Source organism: Oryx dammah, unplaced genomic scaffold (assembly GCF_014754425.2).
Source record: "Oryx dammah isolate SB20612 unplaced genomic scaffold, SCBI_Odam_1.1 HiC_scaffold_20, whole genome shotgun sequence".
Classification (NCBI taxonomy): domain Eukaryota; kingdom Metazoa; phylum Chordata; class Mammalia; order Artiodactyla; family Bovidae; genus Oryx; species Oryx dammah.
Window position 1 is genome coordinate 56895690 of NW_024070204.1, and position 24530 is coordinate 56920219.

Consider the following 24530-nt stretch of genomic DNA (forward strand, 5'->3'; position numbering starts at 1 on the left):
GGCCTGTGGCCTCTGCTGAGTTTTCCAAATTTGCTGGCATGTTGAGTGCAACACTTTCACAGCATCATCTTTTAGGATTTGAAATAGCTCAACTGGAATTCTATCACCTTCACTAGCTTTGTTTGTAGTGATGCTTCCTAAGGCCCACTTGACTTCCATTCCAGGATGTCTGGCTCTAGGTGAGTGATCACACCATCATGATTATCTGGGTCATAAAGATATTTTTTGTACAGTTCTTCTGTATATTCTTGCCACCTCGTCTTAATATCTTCTGCTTCTGTTAGGTCCATATCATTTCTGTCCTTTATTGAGCCCATCTTCGCATGAAATGTCCCCTTGGTATCTCTAATTTTCTTGAGGAGATCTCTAGTCTTTCTCATTCTATTGTTTTCCTCTATTTCTTTGCATTGCTCTCTGAGGAAGGCTTTCTTATCTCTTCTTGCTATTCTTTGGAACTCTGCCTTCAAATGGGTATATCTTTCCTTTTCTCCTTTGCTTTTTGCTTCTCTTCTTTTTACAGCTATTTGTAAGGCCTCCTTAGACAGCCATTTTGCTTTTTTACATTTCTTTTTCTTGGGGATGGTCTTGATCCCTGTCTCCTGTACAATGTCACAAACCTCCATCCATAGTTCATCAGGCACTCTGTCTATCAGATCTAGTCCCTTAAATCTATTTCCCACTTCCACTGTATAATAGTAAGGGATTTGATTTAGGCCCTACCTGAATGGTCTAGTGGTTTTCCCTACTTTCTTCAATGTAAGTCTGAATTTGGCAATAAGGAGTTCATGACCTGAGCCACAGTCAGCTCCCAGTCTTGCTTTTGCTGACTGTATAGAGCTTCTCCACCTTTGGCTGCAAAGAAATCCAAGATCAAACTGTCAGCAGCCTTGGTTCCTTCTGAGGGCTAAAGGAGAATCAGTTCCATGCCTTTCTCCTGGCTTCTTTTGGCCTCTGTCATCCCCTGGCTTGTAGATGGTGTTCTTCTGTGTTTTTGGCTGGTCTTTCCTTTCTGCAAGTCTATCTATAACCAAATTTAGTCTTTTTATAAGGACACCAGTCATTTTGCATTAGGGCTCACTCTAGTGACCACATCTTAACTTGACCATCTGCAAAACTCTATTTCCAAACAAGGGACTGGGATTAGGGCTTCAACATCTTTTGGGGGGACAAAATGCAATCCTGAGCATGACCTTTGACCCCTCAACTTGAAAATGATTAGGTATTCGTGAAACAAGCTGGGCATTTCAGGTGGTAGAACCAGAGTTAGTAAAGGCTAGGTAATGAAACGAGCGTAAGGAATCACATCTCTCAGTAACCACAGTTGAAGGATAAGAGCAAACAGAAGGTGAGGGAAGGAAGGAGGCAGATTTACTAGAAAACTAAGTAGGTCTAAAAATGCTGCAACAGAACTGAACTTTTCATTCTGTAGGCAATGGAGACCCAAATGGAGGGCTCCAACCTTCAGTGATGTGGCCCGGTTTCCAGCTTCCTGGAAGCAGGATGCAGAGCAGACTGAGCTGGCCTCCGGAGTCAAGTCACCAGTGAAGAGGTCACTACACTGGTCTCTGTGAGAGATGAGGAGGGCCTGAGCTGGGGCAACTTCAGATAGGATGCAGAGTGGGGGACATGAGAGTCATGAGGAAATGGTGATGTCAGCCCTGGGTTTGTTGCTTAGTCTGCTTATGGGGGAAAACCAACCTCAGGGGTAGCATGTTGGACTTGGGACTTGTGTTCCTTCAAGAAGAGAGTTTGGCCCAATGAGAAAGCAAGACAAAGGATGCTCCCCCTCTATATCCCGAATGCCTGGTAATCAACCTACGGACACATCAGCAGAGCTTCCTGGCAACATGCAGACACAGTTGCAGCAGGAGAAACACTCACGACTCTTCTGGGATTCAGATCAAAGAGCAAAGAGGAAGAACCTGGAATGAAAGGCAGTCTCTATCTCACCAGAAACTTTAGGAATCAACTTAGAATCTTATCTTCCCCAAACCTTGGAGGTGAGCCAGCTCTTAAAGAAGGGTATTGGAAGAAAAACACCCAAGTGTCAAATGGTTCAGACGATTTGATAAACACGTGTGCTCGCTGGGAGGCAAGGCTGCTCTGGGAGTCCCTTCATGGCTGGGAAGTTAGAGAGCATCGCTCTAGTCTACATTCAGTCTCAGTCTTTGTAAGCCGTTGGTTCTGCATCCACTTACCTGCTGAACACAAGGTTTGGCGGCCCTGGACTGTGGTAAGGCATGCCTCAGAGTGATGCAGAAAGCTCCCAAATTGCATGTGGTTCTCATAGGGTCCTTGAGCCAAAGTCCTCTCCTAAGCTGACAGACAACACAGACAACTTAAGGGACAAAGAGAAATGACACAGCAGCTAAAACTGAGAAATTTCTCATGATTACACCCTCCTAGCTTAGACACTTTTTCTGTAAAAGTCCAGATAATAAATATCTGATAATAAATATTAGATTTTGTGGGCCACATACACTCTCTATTCCATCTTATTTGCTTTTAATGTTTTTTTTTTTTTTCTAACAGCACTTTAAAAATGTAAAAAAATCATTTTTAGTTTGTGGGCTGCACGATATCAGGGTACAGACGATAGTTTGCTGACCCCTGGCTTAAAGCTGACCCATGAAGCCATGGAAAACAACAGATATGCCATCTATCTTGCTTAATCACTTGAGACATTTGAGTTTTTATTCTCACCTCTTTCCACCATAGAGTCTGATTAATTGGGCTCTTGTAGTTAACTGACATGATAACTCTCCAAGAATTCAGAAGCAAGGCTTGTGTGGCCTGCCTTCTTATAAACAAACACGCTCTAAGGTCTGAGGTGCAAAGTGATTGATGTGCAGGAAGCAAAAGGCCTCTAGTCTTCCACTCACTACCTTAAACCCTGAGCACTATCTTTTTTTTTTTTTTTAACCTTTTGGCCTCACCCTGTGGCACGTGCGATCTTGGCTCCCCAACCAAGGATTGAACTTGTGTCCCCTCCATTGGAAGCATGAAGTCTTAACCCCTGGACAGCCAGGAAAGTCCCATGAGCACTAGTAAGGAAAGAGGAGCCCCACTGAGAAGCGTAAGAAAAGGCCTGCCTCTGAGATGGCATGACTTTACGTTCCCCAAACAGTCATGGGTTATGCTTCCAATTAGCTCCAACCCTCCCTACATCCTGCAGAGAAACTCTTGGTCAGTTCACACGTGTTAGGTGTTACATTAGTAGCACACATCATGGTATCGATACAACAGGCCTGGCGTTTGCTTTCTGACTCATGGACATGGGTTTCCGTGGAACTACAAGCACGCAACCCCAACAATGCCCAGTCTGTTCAAGGTACAGACTATTTTAGGAGCGTCTGGCTTAAAGCAGAGTAGATTAAATGGAAATAATCAGAGAAAGAAGAATTACAAAAAAGTTTTATGGATAGATCTCAGTTCCAAACCCAAATCTCTATTCTAACATCAAACAATGCAGATACTACTATAAATTTATATGGATGCAATGGGGTGAACTGGAGTTAGTAAACTCTAGCATATATGCAAAGACAACAATATATGATGAACAATATAGCCCTGGGTGTTTGTGTATTTTATCCTAGAAGCATTGATAAAACAGTTGATTTGAGCATATGCAAAGACAGATATTTGCCTGGTAATCGACAGAGGAAAGAAAAACAGACTGTGTACCCTTCACGCCAAGGAAAAAGATGGAGCACTTTGTTGTCTTCTCCTTTCCTTCTCACCCCCCAACCCTGCTTAGAACCCTGCTCTCAGGTGCTAAACTCCATTCTCGGTTTACAGTGAGCATCCTGCCAAGAACCGAAAGGAAAACAATGTGCCTGTCATTAGAGCATCTGGGAATCGTTTTGTCACATGAGCCCAGACAAAGCCACACTCACCACAGGTCAGACTGCTCCTCGGCTATATACATGGGTGTTTCTCCCTGTGCCCCGGAATCCTCTCAGCGTGACCTCACCATTGTGTTGTCCAGAAAAGTATCAGCTGAAAAATAAAGGCCCACTTTTCAGCTATTGTATTGCTGGCTTGTTTTATGTCCAGAAATATTCTATTTAAATACAGCTTTTGTAGAACTTGGAAAATGCTCACTATAATTGCTAAAATATCAATGTAAACCCTCTTGGCTTTGGGATTTAAATATACCCATGAAAAAATAACTAACTAACTAAATAAATAAATATATCCATGAGCTACTATCGAACTGCGCAAGTTGAAAATTGTCTGCAAAGAAATAAAAGTGACAAATATGGTAGGAACATACAATAGTACAAATGATGAAAAGTAAATTGCCCTTTGAATTATGCTCATTTAACAACTGAAAACATTGTACTGCACATAAGGGATTTTATGAGGCATAGCATTTTAACTGCTGTTTCTCAGTGCAGCCCTCTATCCATTCCATCTCCCTCTAAAATGCCATAACCCAATGCCCTACAACTGTGAAGGAAGGACAAATTTTGAGTTATAAAGCTGGGCTCTGCCACGTACAGCTGCCTTCTTAGAATAGTACAGCCCACTGCCAAAATAAATGAACAGCATCTTTTTGTGGAACTTACTGTCAGAAACCCTCTAGCCTCACGTCTACAAGCTTGATTGGTAACAGAAGCAACCCAAGGAAAACCATGTGATGCCTGCTCTCTGCTAAACGGTGCCGTCTGTGCATTTGTTATTCAGACCCAGCTTTTCATAGCAACCATTGAATATGCAAAGTTGAATTTAGGGATGCCAGAGTTAATTAACACCAGCTCCATTTGATGGCAAGCTTTGTAAACAATCAAGATTCTAACTTCTCTAGACTTGAATTTGGGAGCCTGACAATTTTTATCCCTTGGAGTTAGGAATTTTGTAGAAAGTATAAATAGATGATATCAGGTCATATTTACTTGCCAAAAGATGGAACACCAATTGGTAAGGATGCCTGCACACCTACAGGCTACTGGATGAAGGAGGATTTTCATTTTTAATGGTTGGCAGTAATACCTCATTTAAATTCAGAGGGAGGCCCAGGCTTTCCCTCTGTGGAAGGGCAATAATCTGAGGCAGGCTCTTCAGAAATCCTAGGTTGTGACTTCCTTTGCTGATTTTCCTTGCACACACTTCAAGAATGACTACTACTTTGCTGTTCTCAGTGACCATGCAGTTGCATGCAACAGAAGAGGGTTTCATTTTTTCCATGTTATACGCTGTGCCCTGAAGATATTGCAGAGGTTTAGCATCTTGCCAAAGGCAAATTTCCCCCATATTTTCCTCAATCTACATACTTCACAGCTCCATACAAATCGTTCTCCTTACACAAAACTCTGAGTTGCCACAGAAACACCCATCTCTTATCTGATACCTGGCATTTGAGACTCAGCACTTCCAAGTTTAGAAACCAGGCAGCTTCTGCTCTCTGAAATGAGAGGAGACTCCAGTGAATTTTCGTTTTTCCAGAGGTTGAATGTCCGGGTTGCTACTCTTCCTCTGGCCACTTGCCTTTGGCATTTTGCTGCCCATTCAGGCACTGCCACCAGAGCCTGGGCAAGAGAAGTAAATGAAGTTAGGATTCAAATCTGCCAATTTGGTTCCTCCTTAGATACTGCCTGGTAAAAGATTTGGCCAAGAAGGGTGACACGTCTAAACCATTTTTTTTGTAATTGGAGGATAATTGCTTTACAATATTGTGCTAGTTTTCACTGTACAACAACATCAATCAGCTATATACATACACATATCCCCTTCCTCTTCAGCCTGCCTCCCACTGCCCCAGCCCACTCCTCGAGGTCATCACGGAGCTCTGAGCTGTGTTCCCTATGTGTCTAAACCACTTTAAAGCATAAATTATCTATGAGTTGTAGCCATTTGACAACTTGAAAGTCAGGGACTAAAACGATTTTTAAACCTTTCGTAAATGAACAACTTACTCCAACAAACTAGGAGGACTGTGGACAAGTCAGGAGCCAAAGAAAATGAATCAAGAATGTGAATATGGAGAAAGCTGAAAACTGTGTTGCTGGATCTAGACAAGGAAAGGCTCAGTGCAGTTTCCTGACGTGCAATATGAAGGAGGTACATTGAATGAGAGCTGCAGTTCCTTCCAGCTGTGACTTTCTACAGTGTTTCAGCGTTTCTTACAGCTGAGTGTAAGATTATTATTTGTTTCTGTATAGAGTGGCAATTACAAGGAAAGACCTGGGCACTCAGGGCAGGGCTATTTTGCTTTTCCTCTGCCAGGAAACTGCCCTTTCTAAGGCTGTGAAAGATAGCCGAATAGTCACTATGAACCCACCTGTACCATGTGAGCACGTACTATTCACCAGGCACTCTGCTAGGGACCGGGATACAAAGGCAAATAGGACCCAGACTCTGCCTCCTAGGAGCCCAGAATCTGGTGAGGGAGACAAATGTTAAAAACCACTCCAATACAATATGGTAAGTGCTGCACTAGAGATGACATAAGAAATATTATGAGTTACACGAAAGAGCAAAAAATCTTATGGGATAAGGTGAGGCAAAGAAAAAGATGCAAGGGCATTTCTGGGAATGGTGATGAGTGAGAAGTGGAAGGAACGGGAGCAGCTTGTGTGGCTGTAGTGGGGCAAGAAGGTAAGCACAGCTAAATGACTGGAGATGAAACTGGAAACAATTTAAAGTAGCTTATACAGCTCGCTAATTAATGTGGATGTCATCTTCAAGGCAGTGGTTCTTGACTGGTGGTAAGTCCTCATGGCAAGAAATTAAGAATTTATTGTCTACAGATTGAATGTATCTTATGTATCTTATTGTATCTATCTTATGGATAGATATTATTGGTCAATTGCATGTCAATGCTTTATTTCTTTTTTCAAGTTTTTTTTTTAATTTATTTAATTGGAGGCTAATTACTTTACAATATTGTATTGGTTTTGCCATACATCAACATGAATCTGCCACGGGTGTACACGTGTTCCCCATCCTGAACCCCCCTCCCACCTCCCTCCCCATAATACATTTTAAACTGTTGCTGAATTCAAAGTAGCTTTTAATTTAGGTAATCTCTCAATTAACAGGTGAAAAGAGTATAGCTATCATGGGGGCATCCATGATGTTTTTTGACATGAAAAAAAAAAAAACATGCAAAAAGGATTGGGAACTACTATTTTGGGTGATAAAAGAAATAATTCCTTTAAATAAGGGCATGATTACTTTAAATAATGCAGCATGATTTAAATCATTCACTGTAGGAATGAATGAATTTTGGAATAATCACTCTAAAAGATATTCAAGGATGAATATGAGTGCAGTGAAAGGAAGCTGCTCAAACTGAACAAGGAAAAGCGCTTTGACAGTAACAGGAAGAAACAGAGGAGAGGATAAACTCATGAAGTATGCAGAAAGTAGAAATAACAGGATTTGCTGACAGACTGGATAGACTGGAGAGAGAAAGAGAAGAGAGTAAGGACCACTCCCAGGTTCCCCATTTGGACTATGAAATGAAAGTGGGACATACAGGAAACAGAATTGTTGGAGAGGATAGGAAGCTTGATTTGGGATACGTTCCCTCAGAGGTGCCTGAGGGACAGAGAAGTGGAGTCCTTCATAGGAAATAAGGAATATGAGTTGGAACCCCAGGACAGAGGCAGAGGGCACAGGTTAAGTGATTTCCACAGATACCCAATGGAAATCACGAGAATAATTAGGAGAGGTAATGGAAACCTCAAGAGTGAATGACATTACTCAGAGAGACTTGTTAAGGAGCTTAGAATGCTATGAAACAGCAAACTTTAGGGCTGGGCAGTAGAAGAGTCCTGAGAAAGGCGGCAAAAGACGCAACAGGATCTGAGGGGACAGTGAGACAGAAACTCTGGAAGAGATGGCAAAAGGCTAAACATCACAGAAGTAAATTAAAAGGGAATAAAAAAGAAGGCAACAAGTTCTGGCCACCAAGGGGCCATGGTGACCTGTAAGAACCCCTCAGGACAGGAATCGGCAGAGAATCCAGAGCACAGGGCACTGAGTAATGAGTTGTAAAGGGAGGAAAAGGAGGCCAGGAGTGAAAGGAAAAGAAAGAGAGGTACAGGACAGTAGATTGAGGAAATAACAAACAAGGAAAATGATTTCAGACCTGAGGAAACATGAGTGTACAGGTTTCAACCAAGGAGAGGCTGTCAAGGGAGACGAATTATGAAGACATGAAAAAGGAAGGTGTCAACTGACAGAGCCAGTCCCAGAACCAATGAATGGGTTGATCGTGATTACCTCTCCTCCCCAGCAACCTTGACACATTACTAGTTCTTCCCCCCGGGCTGGCAGAGAATTTTCACACCACTGTGCCACCGCTGTGGTATAAAATCACTTAATCTGTGGCCTCCCGTTGTTCTATCAGCTAGAAATGACTTGCCCACTTGCCCTGCCTTCTCTATCTTACATTTGCACTCACCCTCCTGACCCAGAGCAAATTCTGCCCTCCTCTGAGAATCCCTCCTGATTTCCTCTGCAATTCTCAGTCCTACAAAACAGAGGTGAACCTGCTGGATACTTTTATCACAGACTTTATTTGTACTGCCATCATCATTTTCCTCTCTGCTTCCCCCAGTAGAATGTGAGCTCCTGAGGGCAGGGATTTTGTCGTAATATGCTTTGTATCTTAATTGCCTAGCCTGTTATCTGATTGACAGGGCAGGGAACTGTAATTGCATACTCACTTTGGAGGGTGCTTCAATCCTAGCAAACTCTGTTACACATGTAAGATGATCTTCTTCTTACAGAGGAGGAAGCTAAAATTCAAAAACTCTAAACAAGTTGCTGAAGGTCACATTATCAATAGTAATAAGGGAGGGCGGCGCTTTCCTGGTGGCTCAGTAGTAAAGACTTCTGCCTGCCAATGCAGGAGACACGGGTTTGATCCCTGATCCAGGAAGATCCCACAGGCCGCGGAACTAAGCCCATGTGCCACATCTTTTGAGCTTGTGCTCCAGAGCCCAGGAGCCACAGCTACCGGAGCCTGTAGGACCTAGAGCCTATGCTCCAAGAGAAGTCAGCGCAAGAAGCCAGTGCACCACAGCAGAGCGGAGGAAAGCCTGCCCGGCAGTGAAGACCCAGCCCAGCCAATAATAAACAGACTCTTTTAAAAAAGACTTCTTGTTTAAAAAATACTTAAAATAACAGTAACAATGCAGTCGTAGCAAATACAGATCATGTTACCCCACCAGGCACTGCTTTGGGTTCCAAAGGAAAAAAAAGACAAAATTCAATTGATATGGCCCTTACAGTTTCATGACTTTTAGCTTCAACGAGCCCCACAATTGCATCTAATCAATCCTTTTATGCTTTTCAGAGTATCTCCTTAACACAATCCCCGCATATTTGACCAACACATTCTTCTTCCTCTCATTGAGTAGCCATCCTGCTACCACTTCATTACCCTCAGCATATAATTACTGACCCAAGCTCAAAGGTAACCTCTTCCCCAAGCCTGTGTGTACTCAATTCTGCAATTTAATCTCACAAGGTGCCGTTAATTGTGGGATCTAAGTCACATGCATATAGCCAATCTGTGAAGAAGACTGAGAGAAATAGGTGTGTTTGGTTATCTTCCTATACCTTGTGATAGAGGACCCCTGGAAGGGAGAGAGAATGGCTGTTGAACAAGCTAATCTTCAGTTTCTTCCCTACATGGACTGCTTACCTCTCAAATTTAGCATATCCCAAATTAAAACAACATCTTCCGATAACTCAGATTTCCAATCCTCTCATATTTTTGTGAGATTTTCTGATTTCACACAGAATTTCTGTCAACCCAAACAAAAAAATTAAGTCAACTCTTTTCTCTTTATCAGCTGTGTCCAGTCTTTTACAAAAACTCAGTGTTTCCTTTGAGAGGAACTGTTCGTGGACACACACTTTCTGCTCCATCCCTCATGTCCCTATCCTATCAAGGGTCTCACTGCCTCAGTGTAAGACTATTGCCATTGACTCCCAGCCTGTGTACATGCCTCCAAGCTCAATCTCTTCCAAACATCTTTTGTAAAGTCAGGCATACTTCTGAAGCATGGCTTTCATGATGTCAACTTCCGGTCAAAAATGAATTATTAACACAGGAGAAAAAACATGTAATGTTTGATTAACAATTCCTAATGCCTGTATATGTATGAAAGACATACATATACATACATACAAGAAAAACTAAAACCGGGATTGTCAATCTGAAGTTTGCAAGTTTCTAAAGTATGCAAGGACAATCTACTAATCACAAAACATTTGGAACTGAATTGAGAAATTCTATAGAAGGTGATAAGGGCTTCCCTGGTGGCTCAGTGGGAAAGAATCCACCTGCCAATGCAGGAGACGTGGATTTGATCCCTGGGTCAGGAAGATCCCCTGGAGAAGGAAATGGCAACCCGCTCCACTATTCCTGCCTGGGAAATCCCATGGACAGAGGTGCCTGGTGGGCTACAGTCCATGAGTCGCAAAAGAGTTGGACACGACTAAGTGACTAAAAAACAACAAAAAATAGAAGGTGACAAATTTTTGCCACTTAAAATTGAACAAACCACAGTCTGAAAGGCAGACATGTTTCTTTCCCACTTCCTGCATGACATTCTGGAATGTACTTCAGAAAATCACGCAGCTGTCACTGTACTGCTTTTTGGAGTAGCACATTACATTCCCCTCGTATCCTCAAAACTATCCTAAGTGTGTCCCCTACTATGTCCTTCTAGGACTATTGCTCCCAGCCTACAACAAGGTGGGATATAGAAAAATGGGTGATCCCATGATCCAGAGTGCTTCAGACCAGATGGAGGCAGAGACAACCCTACTATTGGTGTGGCAGAAACTTCTCATTGCCACCACCCTCCCCTCGCCCCAATATCAATTCTTTCTTCTTCTCTGGTAAGAATCTATAGCCAGGTGACGGCTTCCAAGAAAGGAACCATCACCTACTCTTCACCTAGGTATCCCCATGAAAGAAGTTCTCACCAGTGGCCTTTAAGACAAAGGTGCTCGTGCATCTTTAAGAGACAGCTGGTATATTCTCTTTACCCCTTATTCTTCATCCCTTTCCCACAAAACTTCCCAGGTGGCACCAGTGGTAAAGAATTTGCCTGTCAATGCAGGAGACACAAGAGACATGGGTTCAATCTCTAGGTTGGGAAGATCCCCTAGAGAAGGAAATGGCACCCCACTCCAGTATTCTTGCCTGGAAAAATCCCATGGACAGAGGAGCTTGGTGGGCTACAGCCCATGGGGTTGCAGAGTTGGACATGACTGAGTACACACACACACGTTTGTGCAAAATAAAATTGAAAAGCTAAAAGTTGAAGGCTGGGCAGTGATTTCTTAAGCAAATGCAGACACCAAATCCAGGTATGACAATATTGATTTCAAACAATTGAAAGTTAAAGCAAAAGACATTAGAAAGGACAAGGAAGATCATATTCCTTTATAAAGATCAATGATTGGGATCTGCTACTAAGTAACAAAGCATCAAAATACATAAGATAGAAACAATTAAAAATTACAAAGAGGACTTCCCTGGTGATCCAGTGGTTGGAGTCTGCCTGCCAATGCAGGGCACATGGGTTCAATCCCTGGTCTGGGCAGATTCCACATATGTCCAGGCAACTAACCCAGGGCACCACAACTAATGACTCCTGAGAGCCCTAGAGTCCATGTTCTGCAACAAAAGCCACTGCAATGAGAAACACGAGTGCCTCAAGGAGAGAGTACCTCCCTCTTACCATAGAGAAAGCCTGCACACTGCAATGAAAACCTAGCCAAGTCTAAAAAAATTAAATAAAAAATTATAAGAAGTCAATAGACATAAAACTAGAGCGACCTTTTTGATAAGTCAGGTAGACTAAAAATAAATGCAACAAATTCTGGAATTAAATAATTACATTAAAAATTAAACCATTAAAAATCTAGGTGAAAAATTAGCTGATGTGAGAGTGGGTAAATCTAAAAAACAATGGAAGAAACAACAGAAGAATGAAAGATTTGTCTATGTAATTTTAAAATACGTAATCCAAAAAAAAAGGCAAGTGATGTACTAGAAAAAGTTATAACAGGTACAACAGACAAAAGGTAAAATTCTGAATTTATGAAGGTCTCATAAATATCAGAGATACTAACATTCGATGCTGCTGCTGCTGCTGCTGCTAAGTCGCTTCAGTCGTGTCTGACTCTGTGCGACTCCATAGACAGAAGCCCACCAGGCTCCCCTGTCCTTGGGATTCTCCGGGCAAGAACACTGGAGTGGGCTGCCATTTCCTTCTCCAATGCTTGAAGTGAAAAGTGAAAGGGAAGTCGCTCAGTCGTGTCCAACTGTTAGCGACCCCATGGACTACAGCCTACCAGGCTCCTCTGTCCATGGGATTTTCCAGGCAAGAGTACTGGAGTGGGGTGCCATTGCCTTCTCCAACATTCTATGCTAGTTCTATCTAATTGTTCTAAATCCGCACTGTCCAATAGGGTAGCCACTAACCACAAGAAGACTTGAAACAAGGCTAGTGTCAGTGTTAAATGGTAATATTTGGGGTCTATTCAGCTAAAAAATTTTATTATTAAAGTAACTTTTCATTAAAATTATTTTACCTGTTTCTTTTTACTTGTTTAATGTTGATACTAGAAAATTTTAAATTACATACATGGCTCATGTTAGGTCTTTATTGAAAAGGGCTGTTTTAGAATAATGACTAAGAAAACAAAGAAAAAATTCACAAAAGAACAAATACAAATGGCCAATAAACTAGGTACAAAAAATTGTTTGTACCTCACTTATAATCCAAAAAATACAAATTGAAACAAGATACCATTTTTTTCTTTGAAATTGACAAAGTTAAAAAAAAAAAAAAAAGACCTTACTGTCGGCAAAGTTTCCATGAAATGGAAGGCCCATAAAATGGAAACTCTCATATAGTGCTGATGAGAGTATAAATGAATTCAAGCTTTCTTGAAAGCCATTTGGCAATATGAATCAAGAATCTTAAAAACACTTATACTCTTTGACCTAATGTCTCTGTTTCTAGGAATTCAGCCTAAATAAATAATTTTTAATGCAAGTAAAGCTTTTGTATAAGGATATCCATCACAGTGCTAATTCTAATAGTGAAAAGTTGGAAACAAATAACAACAGAGAAACTGTTAGGTATATCATGGTTCACATTCTATAGCCTTAAAAAAAATTTTTTTTAAATCTAGTGATGAGGAAAATGTTCACAACAAACTGAAAAAAGCAGGACTTATTTTACAGTATAAAGAATACTGTATTTATGTACCTATCATGCATAGAAACACTATTTCATAACTTTAATATCTTAATTTCCTAGTTTATAACACCTTTCACAAAGTTAGGATCAAAGTTAGATAACGCAAAAAAGGCTCTAAGTGGGTATCTCTGGGTAGTAGAATTATTTTATTTTCATCTTTATACTTTCTTGGGTCTTTTCCTCTAAAATATTCATGAGTATGTACTATTTTAAAAACAAGAAGAGAACAATCCCTTTTATGAAAGTATCTAGGCCACATCAATCCCCACCCTCTCTCAGGTTGCAAGCCGTCTATGAACCAGAGCCTTTTCCTTTCCAAATTTATTTCCCATGGCTGCCATTAGTCATGTCAGAGTTCCCTCCATGCCACGTCTGTCCTCGCCTCCCTTGCCCTAATGTGGCCTGACTTCCCACTGAGCACATGCAGCTCAGAACATTCACAAACCCTCTCATTTATCCCACCAAACAATCCTGAAAGGTGGTTATTATTATCTGCGCTGTAAAGAGAGAAGGGGGAGAGGAAATCGTGTTTTTTTTCACTAACCTACAATTTCACCCACCCTTACCTTCTGCACAACTGTTTTTCACCTCCACTCGCTGAGTGACAAGGAGCAGGTTACTTAACTTCCGTAAGGTCGGCTTCTCACATGCAAAAGGGGGCAACAATGGTACAACCCCCACGGAGCTGCTGTGAGGACGTTGGGATCCCACTACTCAGTTCTCTTAGCCCACTGCCTGGCCTCCTCCTACCATTACTGACCCTTTTCAGTTGGACTCCAACAAGACACCTCCTGCCGGGTATCTCAGGCCAGCGAGAACTAGTCCGGTGCAGACGCAAAGGAAACCTTTCTTAGCTCAGAGAATGGACAGCCAGAAGCTCGAGCTCTAGAGCACAAGCGCATCCCACAGGTTGTGGGCCCGGCTGCCTTATAGGGATCTCGCCAGAGGGGCGGAGTTCTCGCGGGGCTGGCACAAGTGCGCTGCTCTGCTTCCAGAGAGCCGCGCTGAGCACTCCTCTGCACGCTGCCTGCGGCCACCGCCACCATCTTGACTGGAGCGTTGTGCTCAGCGCTTCTGCACAGGCCTGGCCAGAACTGAGTTATAGGAAACAGCTATCTCCCACCGGAAACTCTGGTCTAAAGGGCTGGGTGCGGGGCCTCTGCATGTGGCCCCTTATGAGCAAGTGAAACCAGACTCAGCACAAAGGATTTTTTTTTTTAAGTTTAGACCTTATTTCATTACTCAGATTCCTTTTTATATTTCCCAGGAATTGTTAATGGGCTTTGCCGGTGACACTGCCAGCTCAAGTCCCTCCTTGCCTTCCAACTCTCTCCAGCTCCTAAGACCCATGCCTTTCTCTGCCTTCTCTACTCTTCCTTAACACAGGGCTTGGTGGTTCTGTGTGTTAGTTCTGATTACCCAACTGCACCACAAGCTCCCACCAGGGAAAGGCAGAGCCCTTTCCACTCCGCCCCCCCTCCACCGCCCGTCTCCCTCTCCCACCACATTGAGCACTGTGGAACATTCTAGACTTCAACGTCTAATTGCTTGAAAAATATTTAATTGCTTGAAAAGTCAGTAGCATTATCTCACATGTCAGGTCTTGGGCAAACTGAAAATTTCATATAGGGTGAGCAACCAGTCACATGGATTTAATAAGCTTCTCCCAGAACATTCTTACAAGCCAAAGACTGAGGAGAGGCCCATCCACTTTACTCAAGCAAACCTAAAGCACCTGCATATTGCCATGGGCTGGATACATCCATTGCCTTAATTAGCAGGGACTCCCCAGGGAAGTTCAGGTGGTGATAGTGGTAAATAACCCGCCTGACAGTGCAGAAGACGTAAGAAACTCCGGTTTGATCCCTGGGTCAGGAAGATCAGCTGGAAGAGAAAATGGCAACCCACTCTGGTATGCTTGCCTGGAGAATCCCATGGACCGAGGAGCTACAGCCCATGGGGTTGGAAAGAGTCAAACGTTCCTGAAGCGAACTTAGCACACACAAGTTAACCAGTTTTCTAGCTAACTAATTTCCTCTCCTTCCAATTCTGACCCAAAATAGCATATGCTGGATCTCAGGGAGATACGGCCTCTCCACAAAGAAGCTCACAAAAGGGATTCCTTCAGATGAGCCCCACCGGTCCCTGGGTCAGCACATTCTCAGCTCATCACCCACAATGCCTCTGGCTGAGGACTCATTCCCCACTGGGCAGACACGATCCAAGATCAGGATGAGTCTGATATGATACCAAGTTATTAACCATCCAAGGGGAAAAAAAAAAAAAACTGCTTTGCTTAGTGCACACTTTTAACTAAGGTAGTACTTATAAGAGATAGTTACTGAGATGAAAAGAGAAGTTAGTTTAGGGGAAGCAAAAAACTTAGATACCCAGAATATCTCATCTTCAAATAGATTCAACAAATATTTTCTGAGCGTCTGTTTGGTGCCAGGCACAGTCTGGGACACTAGGCACACAGCAGCATTACTGTTGCTAAACTCCCACAAGCCTACCCTGCTCCTTGCCACCCGTCTCCCCTCACCACACCCCACGATGATTCAGAACCCTACATTTATCCACAAGCCTGCCTCCCTTGACAGCTTGGTGAAGAGTGATGTGGACACAGAAGGAAACCAATAAATATTTGTTGAAGGAATGAATTGGCAAGGAATCCAAGTCTTTGGTTTCCCCACGCCTTAAGCACAGGACACACAGAGTGAGAAACATTCCCTGGGCCCCTGGGAGGTAGGATCCTGCAGAGCTGCTCACAGCATCCCCTGGAAGTGGGGAGGACGGAATTCTTTACTGAAGGAGCCGCACACACGTGCACCAGGGGGCAGAGTGAGCAGTACTTTTGGAGTTGGCCGGGAGCTGGTGCCTTTTCAAGAGAGTCCTCCTGGAGCCGTCTGAGACCTCCCAGTAGAACAACAACATATTTTCTGTGCTTCTCGGCACATTCATGTTTCTAGTCAAAGTACGGTATCTCTGAAATCCAGCGTGTGATGTCCAGGTCAGGATGGGAAGCGGAGAAAGGCAGTGAGCTGGAAAGTTGGGATTCCTCAGGAAATGTGGATAATTCATCCTACCCTTTTGGTTGGGGAGGCTGAAGGAACAGTCACTGCTGCTGGAAGACTATGTAACACAATTCCACTGTCTGAGGCGCTTTCCCCTCAGTGTCTGAATGGCCAGCCCCATGAAGCTGACAGTAATCCAATAACTGGGAGGCATTCTTAGTTTTATGTCCCAAGAAGAATGTGTAACATTTAGAGGACAGTAAACCCCAGGCCCACAGTGTTCCATTAGACTCTTCCTTACTAGGCAGTAGGCACCACTTGGGCACTCTAAGCCTAGCATTATCAGGAAATAATTGAGAAATACAAACTGAAAGAATTCTGCTACAAATGGTATTTATTACTTCAAAAGAGAGAAGTGTTTTCCCTTTTATGGAATCGAAGATATCCATTTTTTGAAAATGTTTTCCTAGCACATTACAAATTACTTCAGAGTTGGGAAACGCTCCTTGCTAGGAAGAGGCTGTGTGCTCTGAGGATTGGTCCTAACTCCTGATTGAAAATATTGTTTATTTGGGCAACTACATTCTTCAGTCGGTAAGGCCTGGGGAGTTTACTATTAATCCCAAATGTAAACCCCAGTTAGAGTTGCTGCTTACAAAAGCTGATTACTATTTAACTCTCATGTTCACAGCACGTCTTGCAAATGCCTCCAATAAATGAGAAAACAGTGCTTACAAACAGTGCTGACTGAGGTGACCTAAATTACTGCCCCTTCGATCTTTTCTCCTACCTCGAGTCTCTCCATTGACTGTCCCAGAAAACACCTGAGGGTTTAGCCTAAAGATGAACTTGCACCAATCTGGGGGTGGGGGGGGGGGGGGGGGGGGGGGGGAGACAGGAAGTTGTGCCTGACGGCTGGCCTGGTGATTGCATGCTCCCTTCCTGTTTTAAAGAATTGCTATCTGGACAGGAATTGAACCAGAAGAACCATAGATACACATGGAGTTAGCATTGCCAGATTTAGCAAAACAGACAAAAACTAGTGTATGTGACATATACAATATAGTCCCTGTTGATCTGAGGTTCAACTTGAACTGGGCATCCTCACAACCCTCCACTGAACAGACAACTCAGACTTGCAGGAGACAGGGGCTGTCGAAGGACGAGGGCTTCAAAATCCCTAAGAGAAAGGTTCTCAAGATTTCTAGGGCAGCCACAAGTACCCAAAGTAGAGGTGAAGAGTCTAAGACTCCTAGAGGGCAAGGGTTAGTGCATCCCATGAGCCTGGCACCCCTGGTCCCCCTGGTTCCCCTGGCCGGCAGTGGGCAGTGGGAGAGGAATCAAAGAAAAGGAGATAGCCAGCAGGGTATGCCCTTTCCTCTTCCTGCAAGCTCTTCTGTCACGTGTTCTTTTTCCTCCTCTCCCTTTCGACTCTCCTCCTCCTCGCCCCAGTACCCCTGAAGCCAAACAAATCCCGAAAAACAAAAAGTAAAAAAACAAAACAGAACAGAAATCCCCTTTTTTTCCACTGTGGTTTTCACATAGATTTTCAACCTACGACGTGCAGACATGATTGAAGCAATTAACCCTGAGGTGCGAGAGACGCTTCACTGGGATTTGCAGTCACCAGTCAGGAGGCAAGACTGGTGCGGGAGGGGAAGAGGAGGGCGCCCCCAGCCGCCATCCCCAGGGGCTCCCACGGCCACTGCTGTTTATCAAGCTGCTCACAGGAAGGGCTTCACAAAATAAAAATCAACTTTCCAGTTGCAGCCCTGACAAGTCCCAGAACAGCCAGCTCCCGGCTCCCACACACGCACCCCTTGTGCCCTCTCTGGCTTTCAATTCCAACTCCCCGTCACATGGGGGGCCCCACCTGCTGCCCCATGAAGCTGCTCTTCCTCTTGTAACAAGAATGTCCATCTCGGGTTTTATTTCCTCCCGAGAAGCCTGAGGAAGCCTCAGGTGGGTTTCCATGTCAACCTTCACTGAAATCCAAACATTTGACTTTCTCAAAGGCAGTTTAACCTCTGCCACCACATCCTTAGAGGGGCAGAGGATTTTTTCCCAAGGCTTAAAAAAAAAAAAGACTAGAGCTTTCAAAAGACTCAGGCTTCTGGGGGATTCTATTCACAGAGTGATAACACATCTTGAAACAGGATATTTATAATTTGTTTGGTTTCACATTTATCCTCCCAAAGCTAAACAGTAATGGCTGAGAGCTATGAAAACACTTAGGTAACAAGAGGGGCCAGAGCAGAGATAAAAAGGATAATTGGAAACAGAGAAGCTGCTTCAAGTCGCACCTTCTTGAAGGCTCATAGCTCGGCAGGCTGGAAAGCTCAGGACAGGCCACAGCATCCTTCCATTCTGGGCATTCCTCAGCCTCCCCTCTTCCAAGGTTTACTTATGCAAGCTTAGCTGCAATTTTCCATAGATCCTTGGCCTGGTCCCAGGCCACCTTCCCAGGGAAGAAGCCAGCAGGGATGGGAGCTTGGGGGAGAACAAACACAGGTTCCAAGCTCTGGAACAGGCCACCTGGAAATGAAAGAGAACCTGTCGAGATAAGGGATTTACCCAGGCCAGGGTGCGCTGTGGGAAGGGGGCAGGGCAGGAGAGGTACAGCCTCACATGCCCAACCATCAGATGATGAAACTGGGAGGTAATAAATGGGTCTAGTGAGGCCACACGTGGAATAGTATGTTCCTCACGGCCTCACAGGGAAGAGGCACACACTGAGTTGGCTGCCATTCAGAGAAGAGCAATTAGGATGATTAAGAGGCCAGAGGGAGTGACTTAGGGGGAGAGATTAAAAGAATTAAACATGTATACCTTGGCTAAGCTCAAAGCAGAGGGAATGTGGAAACTCTATAAGCATCCTCAGAACATAAACACGAGGAGAACATGGAATTGTTTCCCATAGTCCCTGAGGGATGTAACTGGAAGTAATAGGATGGAGGAAAAGAAAACTGAACTACCTGTTGGAGAAAGCTTCTGAATAGGTCCAGATCAACTCTGACATTCAGGAAGTGTCAGTCACACTGAATGTTCTTGAAAACAAAGTCAGCAAGGGGAGGAACAATGTGATAGGAGAGAAATAAATGCAGGTAACAGGGACTGGTCTGACAGATATGCTGTGAAAGGGAAAAAATAATAACACAAGACAATTTCTTATAGGGCATAGTCAAAATCTTTGGAGGCTCCCTACTAACTACAATTGATTATTGGATGTCTTAGCTTGGCATTCAAGGCCCTCTCCCACTGGCCTGAGCTCACCCTCCTAAAATGACTTCTCATCAGTTCTCAACGTTAAGCATATCTCCTGAAGGTTCCTGCTGTGTTTCCTCCTTTGTTTATGAAACCCCCCAACCTGGAATTCCTCCCCTGACTCCCACTGTCCAGCTATTGAAATCTTACTCAATATTTAAAATCTACTTAAACCCTGCCTCCTCTGGCTACCCTGATCAATCCCAGTACCCTTCCCTCTCCCTCCTTCCCAGAACCCATTTTGGCAGCTGTGACAAACTACTTGTTTTGTCAGCTAATAGGTTCATGTAGCATTGGAGACATCATGAACTGGAATGTGTTATCTTCTCTCTCATCCTTTGCCACCAGCTTTTTGATCCTTCTTTGACAGTTCTTCCCTCCATGGTGAACCAGAATTCACATAACACTAGGATCCTGTCCTGCTTTCCTCCTTCCTACCACTCCAGAAAAAACTCTTTCTTTCTTCTGACTTTCACAATCATCCTAATTGCTGGTTGGTGCTCCCCAGAACTCCTTCTCAGCCACCTCTTTTCTCAGTCTGCATTCTCCCTGGAAGATCACTTCCAATCTTGGGGCTGCAAGGACTCTCTCAACACTAAGAATTCCCAAGTCTCTGTCCAGCTCAGTTGCTTCTCCTGTGCACCAGGCTTCTTATTGGGCATCTCAAGTTGGAGGTTCCATGTGCTCTTCAGCATGCCCCAGGTACAGAGCTGAGCTCAATGTCTTCTACTTCAAACCTGCTTCTACTCTTTTCAAGAGAATGCCCTCAACTAGAAATCTCCCTATCACCCCAAATGAAAATCTCCCAAGTGCTCTCCTTGGCTCATTCCTGTCCCTCCTCCACAATCAATCAATCATCTCAATCAGTCACCAAGTTCAGTTTATTCTGCCATGCCTCTGTGTCTGCCCAGGACTGCCCCAAACTCCCCTCTGCTTATCTGGTGATAGTACTTACCTCCTTGACCACTGATGAGAGCACATCCCTTAGACACAGTACTTCTCCCGTTGCATCCAGAGAGGAGCTCAGGTGTAAGCATATGATCCAAGCCTGGTCAAAAACAGATTTTCCTGGGCCCCTACATTTTGAAGCTGTTCTGAATCACAGAGAGCAGGACTCCTTGGCTTCATCAGACGCTGCAAAGACATGATTTCAGAGCCACACCAACAGGTCATGTAACCAGGCCTGAAAGAGTGAACAGCTAACTTCCAGAGATAAGAATAAAAATAGAAAGAGATGGCAGGATGCCATTCCCCAAACCAGCTGTGACAGGGCCAGTGGCTTCCTTGCATTTCCATGATTTGGTTACAGGAGCCAAAAAATTCCCCACCTTTAACAGAGTTTCTTAGAGGTCATTTCTGTCTCCTTGAGAGTTCCTATTAATATAAAAAAAAATCAAATCTGGCCTATCACCATCAGTCTTACCCAGGCCACTAAAAGCCTTCCCACTGAATTTTGCAAATAGTTTCACTCCTTTCTGTGTCACTCTCAGTGCAGCCACCATGAATTTTCTAGAACTCAAGCCTGATCAAGACACTCCTGACTTAAAAGTCTAAATTCCTTGTCAAGGCTTACCAGCCCTGTGCACCCGTGCTCTTGCTTACTTCTATTACATGCTGTGTACCCTGATGTAGAATCCATTCTGCTTGAATTGCTCTTCTTCTCCTAATTTTGACCCATCCTTAAAGTCAAAGTGTAAAATGCCACTTTTTCAGACAGACTCTGAACTCTTAATTGGATTGTGTGTTAGTCCCTCAGTCATGTCTGACTCTTTGCGACCCCAGGCTTCTATGTCCATGGGATTCTCCAGGCAAGAATACTGAAGTGGGTTGCCATTCCCTTATCCAAGGGACCTTCTCAACCCAAGAACTGAACCCAAGTCTCCTGCATTGGCAGGTTATCATCTGAGCTACCTGGGAAGCCCTAAATTGGGTTAGATATTCTGTTATTTCCTTGATCATAACACTACCCATCACAGTTCTTACAAAAATTATTTATTAAATGTTTTACCTTTCCCCACTAGTCGATAAGCGCCTGAGAGCAAGTCCATGTCAGCTTTTCCAGAGAGAGAGTAAACAGTGGTGAACATAGTGAATTCATAATACCAGCTACCACCTAGTCATTGATGGCTTTCAAATGTATTTCTAGACTTTCTCCCTTGGTTCCAGATGTGTATTTCCAACCGCATCCTAAACTGGTCCACATCCTATGGTCCATATCCTCCTAGGAAAACAATCTAGACCCCTGGGAGTCACTTTCTGACTCCTCCTTCCCTCTTCCCCAATATGCATTCAATCAACAAAGCTTATCTGTTATCCCTTCTACTCTCTGGCTACACCAACTCTGCCTAGTAGAGGTGGTAGCCTCTCAACTGCTCCCATTGATTAACTGCCTTAATTCATTTCAGTCTATTCTTGACATTGTACCCAGAGTTGTCTTTAGAAAAATGCAAAGCCAATTGTGTTGCTCCTCTTAAAATTCTTACATGATCTACCCAAGATAGAGTTCCTCTCTTTTACGATCTGGCCAAAGCTGACACTTCTCCTTTCACTTTCTGCCCCTTCTATCTCAATATTGTTCCTGGGGGTTTCCCTGGTGGTCTAGAGATTAAGAATCCACCTGCCAATGCAGGGACATGGGTTCGATCCCTGGTCTGGGAAGATACCAAATGCCACGGATCAACTAAGCCCATGCACCACAACTACTGAAGGCCGTGCACCCTAGATCCCTACTTGGTAGCAAGAGAAGCCACCACAATGAGAAGCCCACGCACCACAATGAATAGGAGCCCCTGCTCACCACAACGACATGTGCAGCAATGAAAGCCCGTGTGCAGCAAGGAAGACTCAGCACAGCCAAAATAAATACATACAAATATTGTTTGTGATACTTACATTATCTTTCATGCCTATGTACCTTGGCATATGTAATTTCCTCTGCCTAGAATGTGCTTCCTCCTATGTCGGCTTGGCCAGCTTAAGACAACTGAGCTCTGGGAAGCTTACCCTAACTTTCTTAAGCAGGTTTAGAGTAGTCTTCCTTCCATGATGGGAAGGAAGATAATGATAATGATAATAATGTATCACATATATACTATATACTAGTTTCTCTGCTACTAACCATTAGCCTATATGGATTGTTATATCCAATAAAGAAACTGGGAACTGAGGTAAAGAAAGGTTAAATGACTTGTCCAAGTCTTCACGCTTAATGCATTTCCAGAGTCAGGATTCAAACTCAGACTCAAGTCTCATGGCTCCAAGGTCTATGCTCAGGTTCTTTATGCCATGCTGCTTTCTGTACCTCTGTTATTGCACACACACATTTTATCACTAAATACATTATTTGGTTTATTTCTGTCTGTCCTATGAGAGAGTAACTTAGAAGCAGGGCCCATGGCATTTTACGTTTGAGTCCCAGTGTGGCAGACAGTCAAAAATGTTTGTTGAATGAATAAATATATCAGTAAAGGTATGGTGAGAAGTGAGAACACTCTGTGGCTTATTCATCTCCAAATATGGACAAAATGGTGACAGAGGCAAGTTTCCCCCCAGTTTCTGTGTCAGTGCAGTCATGTTTGCTTCCCACCCTTGGGAACGATGTGAGATTAGAGATAACAGGAGGAGGCAAGTGAGCCACAGATTCCACAGAAACTGTGCAGGCCAGTGGAGCAGAATTGCATGGGAATAAGATAAATAATATGAAATTCACATGAAGTCAAAATTCCCCTTAACATTTCCTCAAGAAGACGCTATGTCATGACCCAAAGTCATCGCCTGTTAGAATGTTTAATAAGGCCAGTTTTTCCTCCAGGGTTCAAATGCATGACTGTTTCTCTATTGAACCTTGATAATACAGTGAATGCATCTGGGGGTCAAATTCAGGTGTTCCAGGCAAGGATACTTTTAATAAACATCTTGCATGGTAAGTTTTATCTGACCCTGCTTCCTAGAGAAGCTGGTACTAGGAGTAGTCTGGAGCACAGATGGGAAGATTGGGTTTTAGAGCTGGATCACTTACAGCCTGTTTGGTGATAGGTAGAGCACAGATACCCCCCAGCACAAGATGGAAGTCCAACTGTTAGAGCTCCATTATTGGTGAATTATTAGGAGAAGGCGACGGCACCCCACTCTAGTACTCTTGCCTGGAAAATCCCATGGACGGAGGAGCCTGGTGGGCTGCAGTCCATGGGGTCGCGAAGAGTCAGACACGACTGAGCGACTTCCCTTTCACTTTTCACTTTCATGCATTGAAGAAGGAAATGGCAACCCACTCCACTGTTCTTGCCTGGAGAATCCCAGGGACAGGGGAGCCTGGTGGGCTGCCGTCTATGGGGTCACACAGAGTCGGACACAACTGAAGTGACTTAGCAGTAGCAGCAGAAAGAAATTACATGAACTGGGGCAAAGTGTCAGGCTTTTGAGGTATATGAGGCAAACAGTAAGTGTAAAGTCAACGAAACTAAATGGATATTGCTAAGCCCCACATCACTAAGAAAAGATAATAAAAGGCTGAAAGCAAAAGACAGGCAATAGAAAGTGAAGTATGAAAGCAAAGGGCCTCCCAGGTGTTCACACAAAAAAGGCTCCCAGATCCTTCAGGATGGCAGAGAAAACTAAAGACCAGGTTTTAATCAGAAGAATAGACAAACTCTAAAGAAGGTTGAGCTCCCAGCTGTGGCAGGTATGCTATGCCTGGTTGGAAAAGAATACAGCCCTGAATTAGTTATTGTAAACAAACTCATTTCCTTTTACATGGCTTGTCACATTAATAGATTTGGGAAGACAACGCAGACATATACATACATAAAGTGTCTGTTCTTGTGCACTGAGTGGAGAAATATGGTGGATGTCATTCATTCAGCCAACAGCTAAGTCACACAGTACCAGGCACTGGGGTAATTAAGTGAGATACAAGACAAATTAGTCATGGTAGAAAGGAAGTAAGAATAGAATCCAAAAATGCCACTTGGTGAATTGATTTCTAGCTAGAGGGAGGTTTTTAGTGGCA

At 43.6% G+C, this 24530-nt stretch overlaps 1 long non-coding RNA gene across 1 annotated transcript in view; it reads right to left on the reverse strand.

Moving 5' to 3' along the window:
- The window catches only part of LOC120879582, a 37657-nt gene extending 16988 nt beyond the window's left edge, over positions 1 to 20669 (reverse strand). The window contains exons 1-4 of the long non-coding RNA XR_005724831.1: positions 20478 to 20669; positions 5354 to 5407; positions 3897 to 3999; positions 2199 to 2318 (exon numbers count right to left, since the gene is read on the reverse strand). This is a non-coding gene — a long non-coding RNA (uncharacterized LOC120879582). The remainder of the gene's footprint in view (positions 1 to 2198; positions 2319 to 3896; positions 4000 to 5353; positions 5408 to 20477) is intronic.
- Between the last annotated feature and the right edge of the window lie 3861 nt (positions 20670 to 24530).